Genomic DNA, 14,784 nt, shown 5'->3' with positions numbered 1-14,784 from the left:
GCGGAAGAGCGGAGTTATGTGTCTCTTCTCAAAGGCCGGGAAGCTGGGGGGCAGCAGGACCCCTTAGAGCGGCTAATGTGAGCCTTCTCCGGACATAGATCACCCGGACTTATGACTGGAGCTCCCGGACCTCTGGGCACACACATATGTGAATGAGTGGATGAGCTAATGTTGGTTTGGTTGTGGAAACGTTTCGGCCAATGCTATTAGCACAGCTATGATGAGTTCAGGTGTGTCTGTGTGTGTTTGTGTGTTTGTGTGTGTGTGTGTGTGTGTGTGTGTGTGTGCGTGTGTTTGTGTGTGTGTGAGAGTTTGTTTTTGTGGGTTGGGGGGGGTTCCCGCGGACACGGAGTACCAGGGCCTGGAGCGGATGAGGTGAGGAGCGGAGGAGAGCAGAAGCCCGGACCGTGATTCGCTTGTGTCCAGCGGTTCGGGAGTTCCAGGGCCCGAAACGGAGGAGCGGAGGAGCGGAGGACGGCAAAACCCCTTTCTGCAATTCGCCTGAGTCCGGCGGATCGGTAATACCTGGTTCCGTAGCGGAGGAGCGGAGGAGTGGAGGAGATGTTTCTCTTCTCAGAGGCGGCGAGGAGGGGGGGAGAGGGACAGGACCCCTTACCCTTACCCCCCCCGGACGTTTGAGTGGAGCTCCCGGACCTCCGGGCACGCACATGCGAATGACTGGATCACAGGGAGTGCCAGGGCCTGGAGCGGATGAGCAGAGGAGAGGCGGAGGGCAGAAGCCCGGCCCTGTTCAAGAGTTCCAGGGTCCAAAGCGGGGGAGCGAAGAAGCGGAGGAGGGGAGGAGAGCAGAAGAGCAAAAAAACTGGCCCGGAATTCACCGAAGTCCCGCGGATCGGGAGTTCCAGGGCCCGGAGCGGAAGAGCGGAGGAGAGGAGGAGCGGAGCAAAGCGGAAGCCCGTCTTAACAACAAGGAAATTACAGATGAGGCTATCATTTCCAATGAAAACTTTAAATTCTATAGCCACCTATACACTTCGACATTGTCAAAAAGCGATTGTGACTCCTTTCCATTAAATATTCCTCAATATATCCCAAAAATAAACAACAAACAATATATGTTTGTTTATATATGTTTATATATAAACAACAAAAAATATACAGTTTGATGTCTGAGATTCCTTGTGAATCGCCAACTTAATTACATGTCGTATTCCCCTTGCATTTTTTTTTTTCGGTTTTAATTTCATTGGTCTATCTATTTATTTAATTATTTCCTTTTAATTTCTTTTTTTGTCTAGCAATGTAAATTTCTCACAAACCGTTAACACTATTAACTTCTGATTACATACAGAACGAATGTCCTTATGTCCTTTTCTTCTTCATGCCTGGTTGTTTCATTGACATTCAGTTCTACCTTGCCATGTTTATTTGTACATTTGCGTGTACTATTTATGTTCAATTAAAAAAAAAAAAAAAAAAAGAATGAGAGGCTGAGAAAATCTCCATGTCTCTCTCTCTCCCCCCTTAATGCCCCCCCGCTTTTTCCGTACGTTGGCAGACAATGAGATCAAAAGCAAATGGGTGTCATCGTAATGCAGTAACAGGGTGATAAAGGCCATGTTAGAAGTGTGTATGGGCTTATTTTACAGGCTTTCCCCTGGTACTCCATGGATTACCAGGGGCGTTTCTGCCGTGAAGCTGAAAGGAGCTGTTTCGGTGTTCCTGTTTATAAATCCACTCAGCAATGAGGTGAAAAGCACATCGGTATCGATATAATTCGGTAACAGGGCGATAACATCCATGTATTCCGCTCTGGGCCCTGGTACTCCTCGGGGGGGTGAACGCCGGGCCGAACTAGTCCTGGTACTCCATGGAGTACCAGAGGCCCGCCGCAGTGAGAGTAAATGGAGCAATTTGGGTGTTCAATTGTAAAAAGCGGCCTAAAATCCGTGTGGAAAGCAAACGAGTGTTGTTTTAAGACAGTGTGAGGGTGACAGCAATCTCTCCAAGAAGCTTTCTTGGGTTATTTCTGAGGTTTCTCAATGCACTCCTAATGGGAGAGAAGGTAAAGCCCATAAAGCCCACGGGCTTTTCCTTTGTCCGCGCTGCAAGGGACTTTACTCGTTTTTTCGAGGGGACATCCCGCGGGATAGTGTTGGAGTGGCCGTCTAGGAGGAGGGTTTTATTTTCTCCCCTGACGCGTGGTGGTTGATTGTCTCCGAGTCGAGTCGGCACACGTGACCCGCCGTAGGAGGGCCCCCGCCGGCCGGCCTCGCGGCGGCGTTCGGGTGGACGGCTCCTCCGCTCTCGCGGGTCCGCCCCGACCGTCCGGGGGGCAGGCTGCCCCCGGGCGGGACTCGTTGGCGGTGAGACCGAGACGCCCCGTCACTCCCGGGCGTGCTCCCACGGATCACGGCTGCGGCGGCGTTTCCGACAAACGCGCAATTTCTCGAACCCCAGCGAGAGAGAAGCAAGGTCAGGGGGTCGGCTGCGGCGGAGGTGGCTGCCGGAGCCTTCCGCGCGCGGGTAGGGGCGGAGCGAAGTGGAGAGGAGCCGAGCCGCGGCAGGAGGTATGCGAAGAGAAGGCCGCCGCCGCCGCCGCACAGGAGCCCTCAGGCTCCGAGAGCGATCCTACCTGGTTGATCCTGCCAGTAGCATATGCTTGTCTCAAAGATTAAGCCATGCAAGTCTAAGTACACACGGCTGGTACAGTGAAACTGCGACTGGCTCATTAAATCAGTTATGGTTCCTTTGACCGCTCCTCACGTTACTTGGACAACTGTGGCAATTCTAGAGCTAATACATGCCGACGAGCGCTGACCCTGGCGGGGATGCGTGCATTTATCAGACCCAAAACCCATGCGGGGCGTTCCCCGTTCGCGGGGGCGCCCCGGCCGCCTCGGTGACTCTAGATAACCTTGAGCCGATCGCTGGCCCTCCGTGGTGGCGACGTCTCATTCGAATGTCTGCCCTATCAACTTTCGATGGTACTTTGTGTGCCTACCATGGTGACCACGGGTAACGGGGAATCAGGGTTCGATTCCGGAGAGGGAGCCTGAGAAACGGCTACCACATCCAAGGAAGGCAGCAGGCGCGCAAATTACCCACTCCCGACGCGGGGAGGTAGTGACGAAAAATAACAATACAGGACTCTTTCGAGGCCCTGTAATTGGAATGAGTACACTTTAAATCCTTTGGCGAGGAACCATTGGAGGGCAAGTCTGGTGCCAGCAGCCGCGGTAATTCCAGCTCCAATAGCGTATCTTAAAGTTGCTGCAGTTAAAAAGCTCGTAGTTGGATGTCGGGATCGAGCTGACGGTCCGCCGCGAGGCGAGCCACCGTCTGTCCCAGCCCCTGCCTCTCGGCGCCCCCGGGATGCTCTTAGCTGAGTGTCCCGCCGGGGTCCGAAGCGTTTACTTTGAAAAAAGTAAGCTTTCTGTTCTCTTCAGTCCTCTCAGTATCCCACTTCTTCTTCGCTAACCGCTTTCTCCGTATATACTCCTGCACTTCCTCATTCCACCACCAAGTCTCCTTATCAACTTTCCTTCCAGATGACAAACCGAGTACTCTTCTACCTGTCTCCCTGATAACACTAGCTGTTGTTGTCCAATCATCTGGCAGCTCACCCTGACCACCCAGACCCTTTCTCAACTCCTCCCTGAAAACCGTGCAACGCTCCTCCCTTTTCAGCTTCCACCACTTTGTCCTCTGCTCTGCCTTTGTCCTCGTCATCTACCTTGTCACCAGAGTCGTCGCACAAACCGCCATCCTATGCTGTCTGGCTACACGCCCACCTACAACTACGTTGCAGTCACCGATCTCTTTCAGGTTACCTCGTCTATACAAGATGTAGTCTACCTGCGTGCTCCTACCTCCGCTCTTATAAGTTACCCTATGTTCCTGTTTTTTCTGGAAAAAGGTATTCACTACACCCATTTCCATCCCTTTTGCAAAATCTACCACTATCTGTCCCTCTGCATTCCTATCCTGGATACCATATCTGCCCATCACTTCTTCATCCCCTCTATTGCCTTCACCAACATGTCCATTGAAGTCTGCACCAATGACCACTCTCTCATTTCTGGGAATATTCTGCATCACTTCATCCAACTCATTCCAGAACTTCTCCTTCTCTTCAGGTTCACATCCCACCTGTGGCGCATAGCCACTAACAACACTGAGCATCACACCTTCAATTTCCAATTTCAGACTCATAAGTCTATCTGACATTCTTTTCACCTCTAGGACGTTCCTTACAAACTCCTCCTTCAAGATGACTCCTACTCCATTTCTCTTCTTGTCAGCACCATAATAGTATAACTTAAAGCCTGCTCCTAAGCTTCTAGCCTTACTACCCTTCCACCTGGTCTCCTGGACACACAGTATATCCAGCTTCCTTCTCTGCATCGTGTCCATCAACTCTCTACCTTTTCCTGTCATAGTCCCAATATTCAAAGTCCCTACTCTCAGTCCCAGGCTCTTTCCTTTCCTCCTCTCTCTCTGCTTCCGAACACGCACTCCTCCTCTTCTTCTTCTTCTTGTTCTTCGACCCACAGTAGCCCGATTTCCATTAGTACCCTGTAGGTCATCAGTACCAATGGCGGTCGTTGTTAACCCGGTCCGCGACCCATCCGGTATGGTATAGTTATGGTTGACTCGCATGTTTGGTTTTGGCAAACGTTTTACGCCGGATGCCCCTCCTGACGCAACCCTCTGCATTTATCCGGGCTTGGGACCGGCACAGGGAGACACTGCTCCGTGCCCCCCCCCCCCCCCCAAAGGCAGGCTTGGAGAGACACGGGCCAGTGCCGCCCTGAGGCTGCATTACCCTCTCTTTCTTACATTTATTATAAAAATATGCTTATCTTCCTTTTAGCTCATCACACATGTCTTTATGATTTTCAGTCCATGCCTCAGCCGGCCTGAAGCTCCACTGATGCGCATGTGCGGATGCCTCTATCTAGCGGACATAAAATAAAGACAATCATTCAAATGTGAATGAGTCGGCGTGATGCTCCGGGATGTGTGGAGCTCAGGGAGCTCCACGAGTGAGGGAGTTAAGTTAGGGCGGGGGTGCAAGTAGGCTCTAGGATTCCCCGAGTCGGGGCGAGCGATGGGTTTAGAGGCGTATCGCATTGAAGATAATGGCCGCATATCCTTCTTGGACTTTTCTAAAGCCTTTGACTCGGTCGAACATCCATTTATCATAGCAACGCTCGAACATTTTGGATTTGGTTAAATATTCAGGAATGTGATCCGTGGGCTCTATGAGAATATTCATAGCTGTGTCACCCTGCCAAGCGGCACCACTCCGAGCTTCCATGTTGATGTGGGAATCCCCCAAGGTTGCCCCATCTCACCCTATTTATTTATAATTGCTACCGAAATGCTAGCCGTTTATGTTGAAAAGAGCAACGATATCCAAAAGTTAGACGTGCTGGGGACTGAAATTGTTATTAGCCTGCTGGCAGATGACACAACCTTAGTTTTGAAAAATGAACATCAAGTCCCAATAAGTGCCGAAAACAACCAAAACATTCTCCAAGGCTTCAGGATTGTCATTAAACTTAAAGAAATGCAAACTTCTTGCGCTGCATGACTCGCCACTAAAGGAAATCAGCGATGTTTCCATGAAATCAGAAATAAAATACTTGAGCATTTTCCTATCCAAGGACCAAACGTTAAATCAATCCAGGAACATTGAATCTAAACTGAATCAAAGTAAAGCTTAATTCTAATATATGGCTCCAGAGAGATTTATCAATATTAGGCCGGATATATTTGACTAAAATGGATGTGTTTATCCAGATGTATATACCCAGCGTATTCCAATGCTGCTCCAAATCAACTCGTAAAATCTGTTAACCAAATCAATTTCAACTTTATCTGGAGGAACAGACCACACCATCTAAGAAAAATCACATATGGTGAAAGAAACAAGTGAAGGAGGGCTGAAAGTGATAGAGTCGGACTGCTTGAATGGGACATTGAAGGTGAACTGGTTGAAATCCTGGATCAAACCTCATCGTTCTTTCTGGTATTGTACTCCAAACTACTTATTCAACAAAGTCGGCGGCCTGAGTCTTCTGCTTATCTCTGACTTGGATATCAACAAGATTCCTGTCAAATGTTCAGAGTTCCATAAACAAATATTATTATACTGGAAAATGATATACGTACACAATTTCTCACCACACAGTATAATAGTTTGGAACAATCGATATGTACTGCATGGCAACAAACCTCTGTTTTACAAGGAATGCTTTGAGAAAGGTATATGGTCGATAATTGACTTGATGGATGACACTGGCAGTCCTCTGGACAATGAGCAGTTCTGTACTACACACAGATTCAAGCCTCCCATATTAGAGTTGCTAAAGTTACGAAACGCACTGCCTCGACAATTTGTATTCCTGACCAAAAATATAATGACGCACCGAACCGTACAACCACAGTTACCCCGACTATCACTCCAGGGAATCTCAATTGTGGACAGAAAGCGCGGCAACTCCTTTATTAGGAAATGTTTCACAGGAAACTTATTCCCTGGACGTCAAAAAAAAAAAAAAAGGATATTTTAAATAAATTTGATGAGGAATCGATTGCCACGCTGCGAACCATGTATCTGACTCTACCCATACCCCCAAGGCAAAAGAGACCCACTTCAAAATTATGACTGACATCTACCCATCTAAGGAATTATCGAGGGTACGCTTTAATTTTGAAGATAATATTTGTACATTTTGTGAAGACAACATTGAAACCACTGACCATATATTTTTTCTCCTTCTCATTCCATCGTCACCAGTTTCCTTCTCAAAAGATGATATAACATTCTGTTTACTTATAAGCAACATAACAGATGAACTCTGTGTCAATGTTCTTTTAGGCCTGGCCAAGTTCTTCATTCACAAGAACAGAATGCAAAAATGCTCCCCAAATTTTAATGTCTTCATAAACGATTTTGAAATATAAAAAAAAAAAAAAAAAATCCTTAAAACTTATAGAAAAATCCAAAAACTAAAAAATATAGTTACCCATGTCCGAGGTTCCTTTTTTTTTTGGTAAAAAAAAAAAACAAAAAAAAAAAAACAACTTGATTACATGTTACATTCCCCTTGCATTTTTTTTTTTATTTTTTCGTTTTAATTTCTTATTTGTCTATCTATTGATTTAATTACTTCCTTTTAATTTCTTTTTTTGTCTCGCACTGTAAATTTCTCACAAACCTGTAACACTATTAACTTCTCATTACATACAGAACAAATGTCCTGATGTCCGTTGCTTCCTCATCCCTGGTTGTTTCATTGACATTCAGTTCTACCTTGCTATGTTTATTTGTACATTTGTATATTTGGGTGTACTATTTATGTTCAATTAAAAACAGTTTGATGTCTGAGATTCCTTGTGAACCGCCAACTTAATTACATGTTATATTCCCCTCACAATTTTTTTTTTTCGTTTTTAATTTTATTTTTCTATCTATTTATTTAATTATATCCTTTTAATTTTCTTTTTTTGTCTAGCATTAAAAATTTCTCGCAAACCGTTAACACTATTAACTTCTGATTACTTACACCACGATTGCGCTTATGCCCCCCCACCCATCCCGCTTTTTCCGTACGGAGGCAGACACTGAGATCGAAAGCAAATGGGTGTCATTGAAATGCAGTAACAGGGTGATAACAGCCGTGTTCGAAGTGTGTAGGGGCTTATAGGAGAGCAGAAGCACGTCACGCAATTCACCTGAGTTCGGAGGATCGGGAGTACCAGGGCCCATAGCGGAGAAGCGGAAGAGCGGAGTTATGTGTCTCTTCTCAAAGGCCGGGAAGCTGGGGGGCAGCAGGACCCCTTAGAGCGGCTAATGTGAGCCTTCTCCGGACATAGATCACCCGGACTTATGACTGGAGCTCCCGGACCTCCGGGCACACACATATGTGAATGAGTGGATGAGCTAATGTCGGTTTGGTTGTGGATACGTTTCGGCCAATGCTATCAGCACAGCGATGATGAGTTCAGGTGTGTCTGTGTGTGTTTGTGTGTTTGTGTGTGTGTGTGTGTGTGTGTGTGTGTGTGCGTGTGTTTGTGTGTGTGTGAGAGTTTGTTTTTGTGGGTTGGGGGGGGTTCCCGCGGACACGGAGTACCAGGGCCTGGAGCGGATGAGGTGAGGAGCGGAGGAGAGCAGAAGCCCGGACCGTGATTCGCTTGTGTCCAGCGGTTCGGGAGTTCCAGGGCCCGAAACGGAGGAGCGGAGGAGCGGAGGAGCGGAGGAGCGGAGGAGCGGAGGAGCGGAGGAGCGGAGGAGCGGAGGACAGCAAAACCCCTTTCTGCAATTCGCCTGAGTCCGGCGGATCGGTAGTACCTGGTTCCGCAGCGGATGAGCGGAGGAGTGGAGGAGATGTTTCTCTTCTCAGAGGCGGCGAGGGGGGGGGGGCAGGACCCCTTACCCTTATCCCCCCCGGACGTTTGAGTGGAGCTCCCGGACCTCCGGGCACGCACATGCGAATGACTGGATCACAGGGAGTGCCAGGGCCTGGAGCGGATGAGCAGAGGAGAGGCGGAGGGCAGAAGCCCGGCCCTGTTCAAGAGTTCCAGGGTCCAAAGCGGGGGAGCGAAGAAGCGGAGGAGGGGAGGAGAGCAGAAGAGCAAAAAACTGGCCCGGAATTCACCGAAGTCCCGCGGATCGGGAGTTCCAGGGCCCGGAGCGGAAGAGCGGAGGAGCGGAGGAGAGGAGGAGCGGAGCAAAGCTAAGCCCGTCTTAACAACAAGGAAATTACAGATGAGGCTATAATTTCTAATGAAAACTTTAAATTCTATAGCCACGTATACACTTCGACATTGTCAAAAAGCGATTGTGACTCCTTTCCATTAAATATTCCTCAATATATCCCAAAAATAAACAACAAACAATATATGATTGTTTATATATGTTTATATATAAACAACAAAAAATATACAGTTTGATGTCTGAGATTCCTTGTGAATCGCCAACTTAATTACATGTCGTATTCCCCTTGCATTTTTTTTTTTTGGTTTTAATTTCATTTGTCTATCTATTTATCTAATTATTTCCTTTTAATTTCGTTTTTTGTCTCGCACTGTAAATTTCTCACAAACCTGTAACACTATTAACTTCTCATTACATACAGAACAAATGTCCTGATGTCCGTTGCTTCCTCATCCCTGGTTGTTTCATTGACATTCAGTTCTACCTTGCTATGTTTATTTGTACATTTGTATATTTGGGTGTACTATTTATGTTCAATTAAAAACAGTTTGATGTCTGAGATTCCTTGTGAACCGCCAACTTAATTACATGTTATATTCCCCTCACAATTTTTTTTTTTTCGTTTTTAATTTTATTTTTCTATCTATTTATTTAATTATATCCTTCTAATTTTCTTTTTTTGTCTAGCATTAAAAATTTCTCGCAAACCGTTAACACTATTAACTTCTGATTACTTACACCACGAATGCGCTTATGCCCCCCCACCCATCCCGCTTTTTCCGTACGGAGGCAGACACTGAGATCGAAAGCAAATGGGTGTCATTGAAATGCAGTAACAGGGTGATAACAGCCGTGTTCGAAGTGTGTAGGGGCTTATAGGAGAGCAGAAGCACGTCACGCAATTCACCTGAGTTCGGAGGATCGGGAGTACCAGGGCCCATAGCGGAGAAGCGGAAGAGCGGAGTTATGTGTCTCTTCTCAAAGGCGGGGAAGCTGGGGGGCAGCAGGACCCCTTAGACCGGCTAAGGTGAGCCTACTCCGGACAGAGATCACCCGGAGTTATGACTGGAGCTCCCGGACCTCTGGGCACACACATATGTGAATGACTGGATGAGCTAATGTTGGTTTGGTTGTGGATACGTTTCGGCCAATGCTATCAGCACAGCGATGATGAGTTCAGGTGTGTCTGTGTGTGTTTGTGTGTTTGTGTGTGTGTGTGTGTGTGTGTGTGTGTGTGCGTGTGTTTGTGTGTGTGTGAGAGTTTGTTTTTGTGGGTTGGGGGGGGTTCCCGCGGACACGGAGTACCAGGGCCTGGAGCGGATGAGGTGAGGAGCGGAGGAGAGCAGAAGCCCGGACCGTGATTCGCTTGTGTCCAGCGGTTCGGGAGTTCCAGGGCCCGAAACGGAGGAGCGGAGGAGCGGAGGAGCGGAGGAGCGGAGGAGCGGAGGAGCGGAGGAGCGGAGGAGCGGAGGACAGCAAAACCCCTTTCTGCAATTCGCCTGAGTCCGGCGGATCGGTAGTACCTGGTTCCGCAGCGGATGAGCGGAGGAGTGGAGGAGATGTTTCTCTTCTCAGAGGCGGCGAGGGGGGGGGGGCAGGACCCCTTACCCTTATCCCCCCCGGACGTTTGAGTGGAGCTCCCGGACCTCCGGGCACGCACATGCGAATGACTGGATCACAGGGAGTGCCAGGGCCTGGAGCGGATGAGCAGAGGAGAGGCGGAGGGCAGAAGCCCGGCCCTGTTCAAGAGTTCCAGGGTCCAAAGCGGGGGAGCGAAGAAGCGGAGGAGGGGAGGAGAGCAGAAGAGAAAAAAACTGGCCCGGAATTCACCGAAGTCCCGCGGATCGGGAGTTCCAGGGCCCGGAGCGGAAGAGCGGAGGAGCGGAGGAGAGGAGGAGCGGAGCAAAGCTAAGCCCGTCTTAACAACAAGGAAATTACAGATGAGGCTATAATTTCTAATGAAAACTTTAAATTCTATAGCCACGTATACACTTCGACATTGTCAAAAAGCGATTGTGACTCCTTTCCATTAAATATTCCTCAATATATCCCAAAAATAAACAACAAACAATATATGTTTGTTTATATATGTTTATATATAAACAACAAAAAATATACAGTTTGATGTCTGAGATTCCTTGTGAATCGCCAACTTAATTACATGTCGTATTCCCCTTGCATTTTTTTTTTTTGGTTTTAATTTCATTTGTCTATCTATTTATCTAATTATTTCCTTTTAATTTCGTTTTTTGTCTAGCACTGTAAATTTCTCACAAACCTGTAACACTATTAACTTCTCATTACATACAGAACAAATGTCCTCATGTCCGTTGCTTCCTCATGCCTGGTTGTTTCATTGACATTCAGTTCTACCTTGCTATGTTTATTTGTACATTTGTATATTTGGGTGTACTATTTATGTTCAATTAAAAACAGTTTGATGTCTGAGATTCCCTGTGAACCGCCAACTTAATTACATGTTATATTCCCCTCACAATTTTTTTTTTTTCGTTTTTAATTTTATTTTTCTATCTATTTATTTAATTATATCCTTTTAATTTTCTTTTTTTGTCTAGCATTAAAAATTTCTCGCAAACCGTTAACACTATTAACTTCTGATTACTTACAGCACGAATGCGCTTATGCCCCCCCACCCCCCACCCCCCCGCTTTTTCCGTACGGTGGCAGACACTGAGATCGAAAGCAAATGGGTGTCATTGAAATGCAGTAACAGGGTGATAACAGCCGTGTTCGAAGTGTGTAGGGGCTTATAGTAGAGCAGAAGCACGTCACGCAATTCACCTGAGTTCGGAGGATCGGGAGTACCAGGGCCCATAGCGGAGAAGCGGAAGAGCGGAGTTATGTGTCTCTTCTCAAAGGCCGGGAAGCTGGGGGGCAGCAGGACCCCTTAGAGCGGCTAATGTGAGCCTTCTCCGGACATAGATCACCCGGACTTATGACTGGAGCTCCCGGACCTCTGGGCACACACATATGTGAATGAGTGGATGAGCTAATGTTGGTTTGGTTGTGGAAACGTTTCGGCCAATGCTATTAGCACAGCTATGATGAGTTCAGGTGTGTCTCTGTGTGTTTGTGTGTTTGTGTGTGTGTATGCGTGTGTATGTGTGTGTGTGTGTGTGTGTGTGTGTGTGTGTGTGTGCGTGTGTTTGTGTGTGTGTGAGAGTTTGTTTTTGTGGGTTGGGGGGGGTTCCCGCGGACACGGAGTACCAGGGCCTGGAGCGGATGAGGTGAGGAGCGGAGGAGAGCAGAAGCCCGGACCGTGATTCGCTTGTGTCCAGCGGTTCGGGAGTTCCAGGGCCCGAAACGGAGGAGCGGAGGAGCGGAGGACGGCAAAACCCCTTTCTGCAATTCGCCTGAGTCCGGCGGATCGGTAATACCTGGTTCCGCAGCGGAGGAGCGGAGGAGTGGAGGAGATGTTTCTCTTCTCAGAGGCGGCGAGGGGTGGGGACAGGACACCTTACCCTTACCCCCCCCGGACGTTTGAGTGGAGCTCCCGGACCTCCGGGCACGCACATGCGAATGACTGGATCACAGGGAGTGCCAGGGCCTGGAGCGGATGAGCAGAGGAGAGGCGGAGGGCAGAAGCCCGGCCCTGTTCAAGAGTTCCAGGGTCCAAAGCGGGGGAGCGAAGAAGCGGAGGAGGGGAGGAGAGCAGAAGAGCAAAAAACTGGCCCGGCATTCACCGAAGTCCCGCGGATCGGGAGTTCCAGGGCCCGGAGCGGAAGAGCGGAGGAGAGGAGGAGCGGAGCAAAGCGGAAGCCCGTCTTAACAACAAGGAAATTACAGATGAGGCTATCATTTCTAATGAAAACTTTAAATTCTATAGCCACGTATACACTTCGACATTGTCAAAAAGCGATTGTGACTCCTTTCCATTAAATATTCCTCAATATATCCCAAAAATAAACAACAAACAATATATGTTTGTTTATATATGTTTATATATAAACAACAAAAAATATACAGTTTGATGTCTGAGATTCCTTGTGAATCGCCAACTTAATTACATGTCGTATTCCCCTTGCATTTTTTTTTTTTGGTTTTAATTTCATTTGTCTATCTATTTATCTAATTATTTCCTTTTAATTTCGTTTTTTGTCTAGCACTGTAAATTTCTCACAAACCGTTAACACTATTAACTTCTCATTACATACAGAACAAATGTCCTCATGTCCGTTGCTTCCTCATGCCTGGTTGTTTCATTGACATTCAGTTCTAACTTGCTATGTTTATTTGTACATTTGTATATTTGGGTGTACTATTTATGTTCAATTAAAAACAGTTTGATGTCTGAGATTCCCTGTGAACCGCCAACTTAATTACATGTTATATTCCCCTCACAATTTTTTTTTTTTCGTTTTTAATTTTATTTTTCTATCTATTTATTTAATTATATCCTTTTAATTTTCTTTTTTTGTCTAGCATTAAAAATTTCTCGCAAACCGTTAACACTATTAACTTCTGATTACTTACAGCACGAATGCGCTTATGCCCCCCCACCCCCCACCCCCCCGCTTTTCCGTACGGTGGCAGACACTGAGATCGAAAGCAAATGGGTGTCATTGAAATGCAGTAACAGGGTGATAACAGCCGTGTTCGAAGTGTGTAGGGGCTTATAGGAGAGCAGAAGCACGTCACGCAATTCACCTGAGTTCGGAGGATCGGGAGTACCAGGGCCCATAGCGGAGAAGCGGAAGAGCGGAGTTATGTGTCTCTTCTCAAAGGCCGGGAAGCTGGGGGGCAGCAGGACCCCTTAGAGCGGCTAATGTGAGCCTTCTCCGGACATAGATCACCCGGACTTATGACTGGAGCTCCCGGACCTCCGGGCACACACATATGTGAATGAGTGGATGAGCTAATGTTGGTTTGGTTGTGGAAACGTTTCGGCCAATGCTATTAGCACAGCTATGATGAGTTCAGGTGTGTCTGTGTGTGTTTGTGTGTTTGTGTGTGTGTATGCGTGTGTATGTGTGTGTGTGTGTGTGTGTGTGTGTGTGCGTGTGTTTGTGTGTGTGTGAGAGTTTGTTTTTGTGGGTTGGGGGGGGTTCCCGCGGACACGGAGTACCAGGGCCTGGAGCGGATGAGGTGAGGAGCGGAGGAGAGCAGAAGCCCGGACCGTGATTCGCTTGTGTCCAGCGGTTCGGGAGTTCCAGGGCCCGAAACGGAGGAGCGGAGGAGCGGAGGACGGCAAAACCCCTTTCTGCAATTCGCCTGAGTCCGGCGGATCGGTAATACCTGGTTCCGCAGCGGAGGAGCGGAGGAGTGGAGGAGATGTTTCTCTTCTCAGAGGCGGCGAGGGGGGGGGACAGGACCCCTTACCCTTACCCCCCCCGGACGTTTGAGTGGAGCTCCCGGACCTCCGGGCACGCACATGCGAATGACTGGATCACAGGGAGTGCCAGGGCCTGGAGCGGATGAGCAGAGGAGAGGCGGAGGGCAGAAGCCCGGCCCTGTTCAAGAGTTCCAGGGTCCAAAGCGGGGGAGCGAAGAAGCGGAGGAGGGGAGGAGAGCAGAAGAGCAAAAAACTGGCCCGGAATTCACCGAAGTCCCGCGGATCGGGAGTTCCAGGGCCCGGAGCGGAAGAGCGGAGGAGAGGAGGAGCGGAGCAAAGCGGAAGCCCGTCTTAACAACAAGGAAATTACAGATGAGGCTATCATTTCCAATGAAAACTTTAAATTCTATAGCCACCTATACACTTCGACATTGTCAAAAAGCGATTGTGACTCCTTTCCATTAAATATTCCTCAATATATCCCAAAAATAAACAACAAACAATATATGTTTGTTTATATATGTTTATATATAAACAACAAAAAATATACAGTTTGATGTCTGAGATTCCTTGTGAATCGCCAACTTAATTACATGTTGTATTCCCCTTGCATTTTTTTTTTTCGGTTTTAATTTCATTGGTCTATCTATTTATTTAATTATTTCCTTTTAATTTCTTTTTTTGTCTAGCAATGTAAATTTCTCACAAACCGTTAACACTATTAACTTCTGAATACATACAGAACGAATGTCCTTATGTCCTTTTCTTCTTCATGCCTGGTTGTTTCATTGACATTCAGTTC

At 47.4% G+C, this 14,784-nt stretch overlaps 1 pseudogene; it reads left to right on the top strand.

Moving 5' to 3' along the window:
• Positions 1-2,596: 2,596 nt before the first annotated feature.
• LOC147211738 (18S ribosomal RNA) lies at positions 2,597-3,227 on the top strand (annotated as a pseudogene; the record flags this gene model as incomplete).
• Between the last annotated feature and the right edge of the window lie 11,557 nt (positions 3,228-14,784).

The sequence above is a fragment of the Fistularia commersonii genome, unplaced genomic scaffold, assembly GCF_037954325.1.
Source record: "Fistularia commersonii isolate RoL2024-O1a breed Wild unplaced genomic scaffold, RoL_Fcom_v1.0 HiC_scaffold_110, whole genome shotgun sequence".
NCBI classification, from domain to species: Eukaryota; Metazoa; Chordata; class Actinopteri; order Syngnathiformes; family Fistulariidae; genus Fistularia; species Fistularia commersonii.
This window is presented reverse-complemented; position numbering and strand designations above follow the sequence as displayed.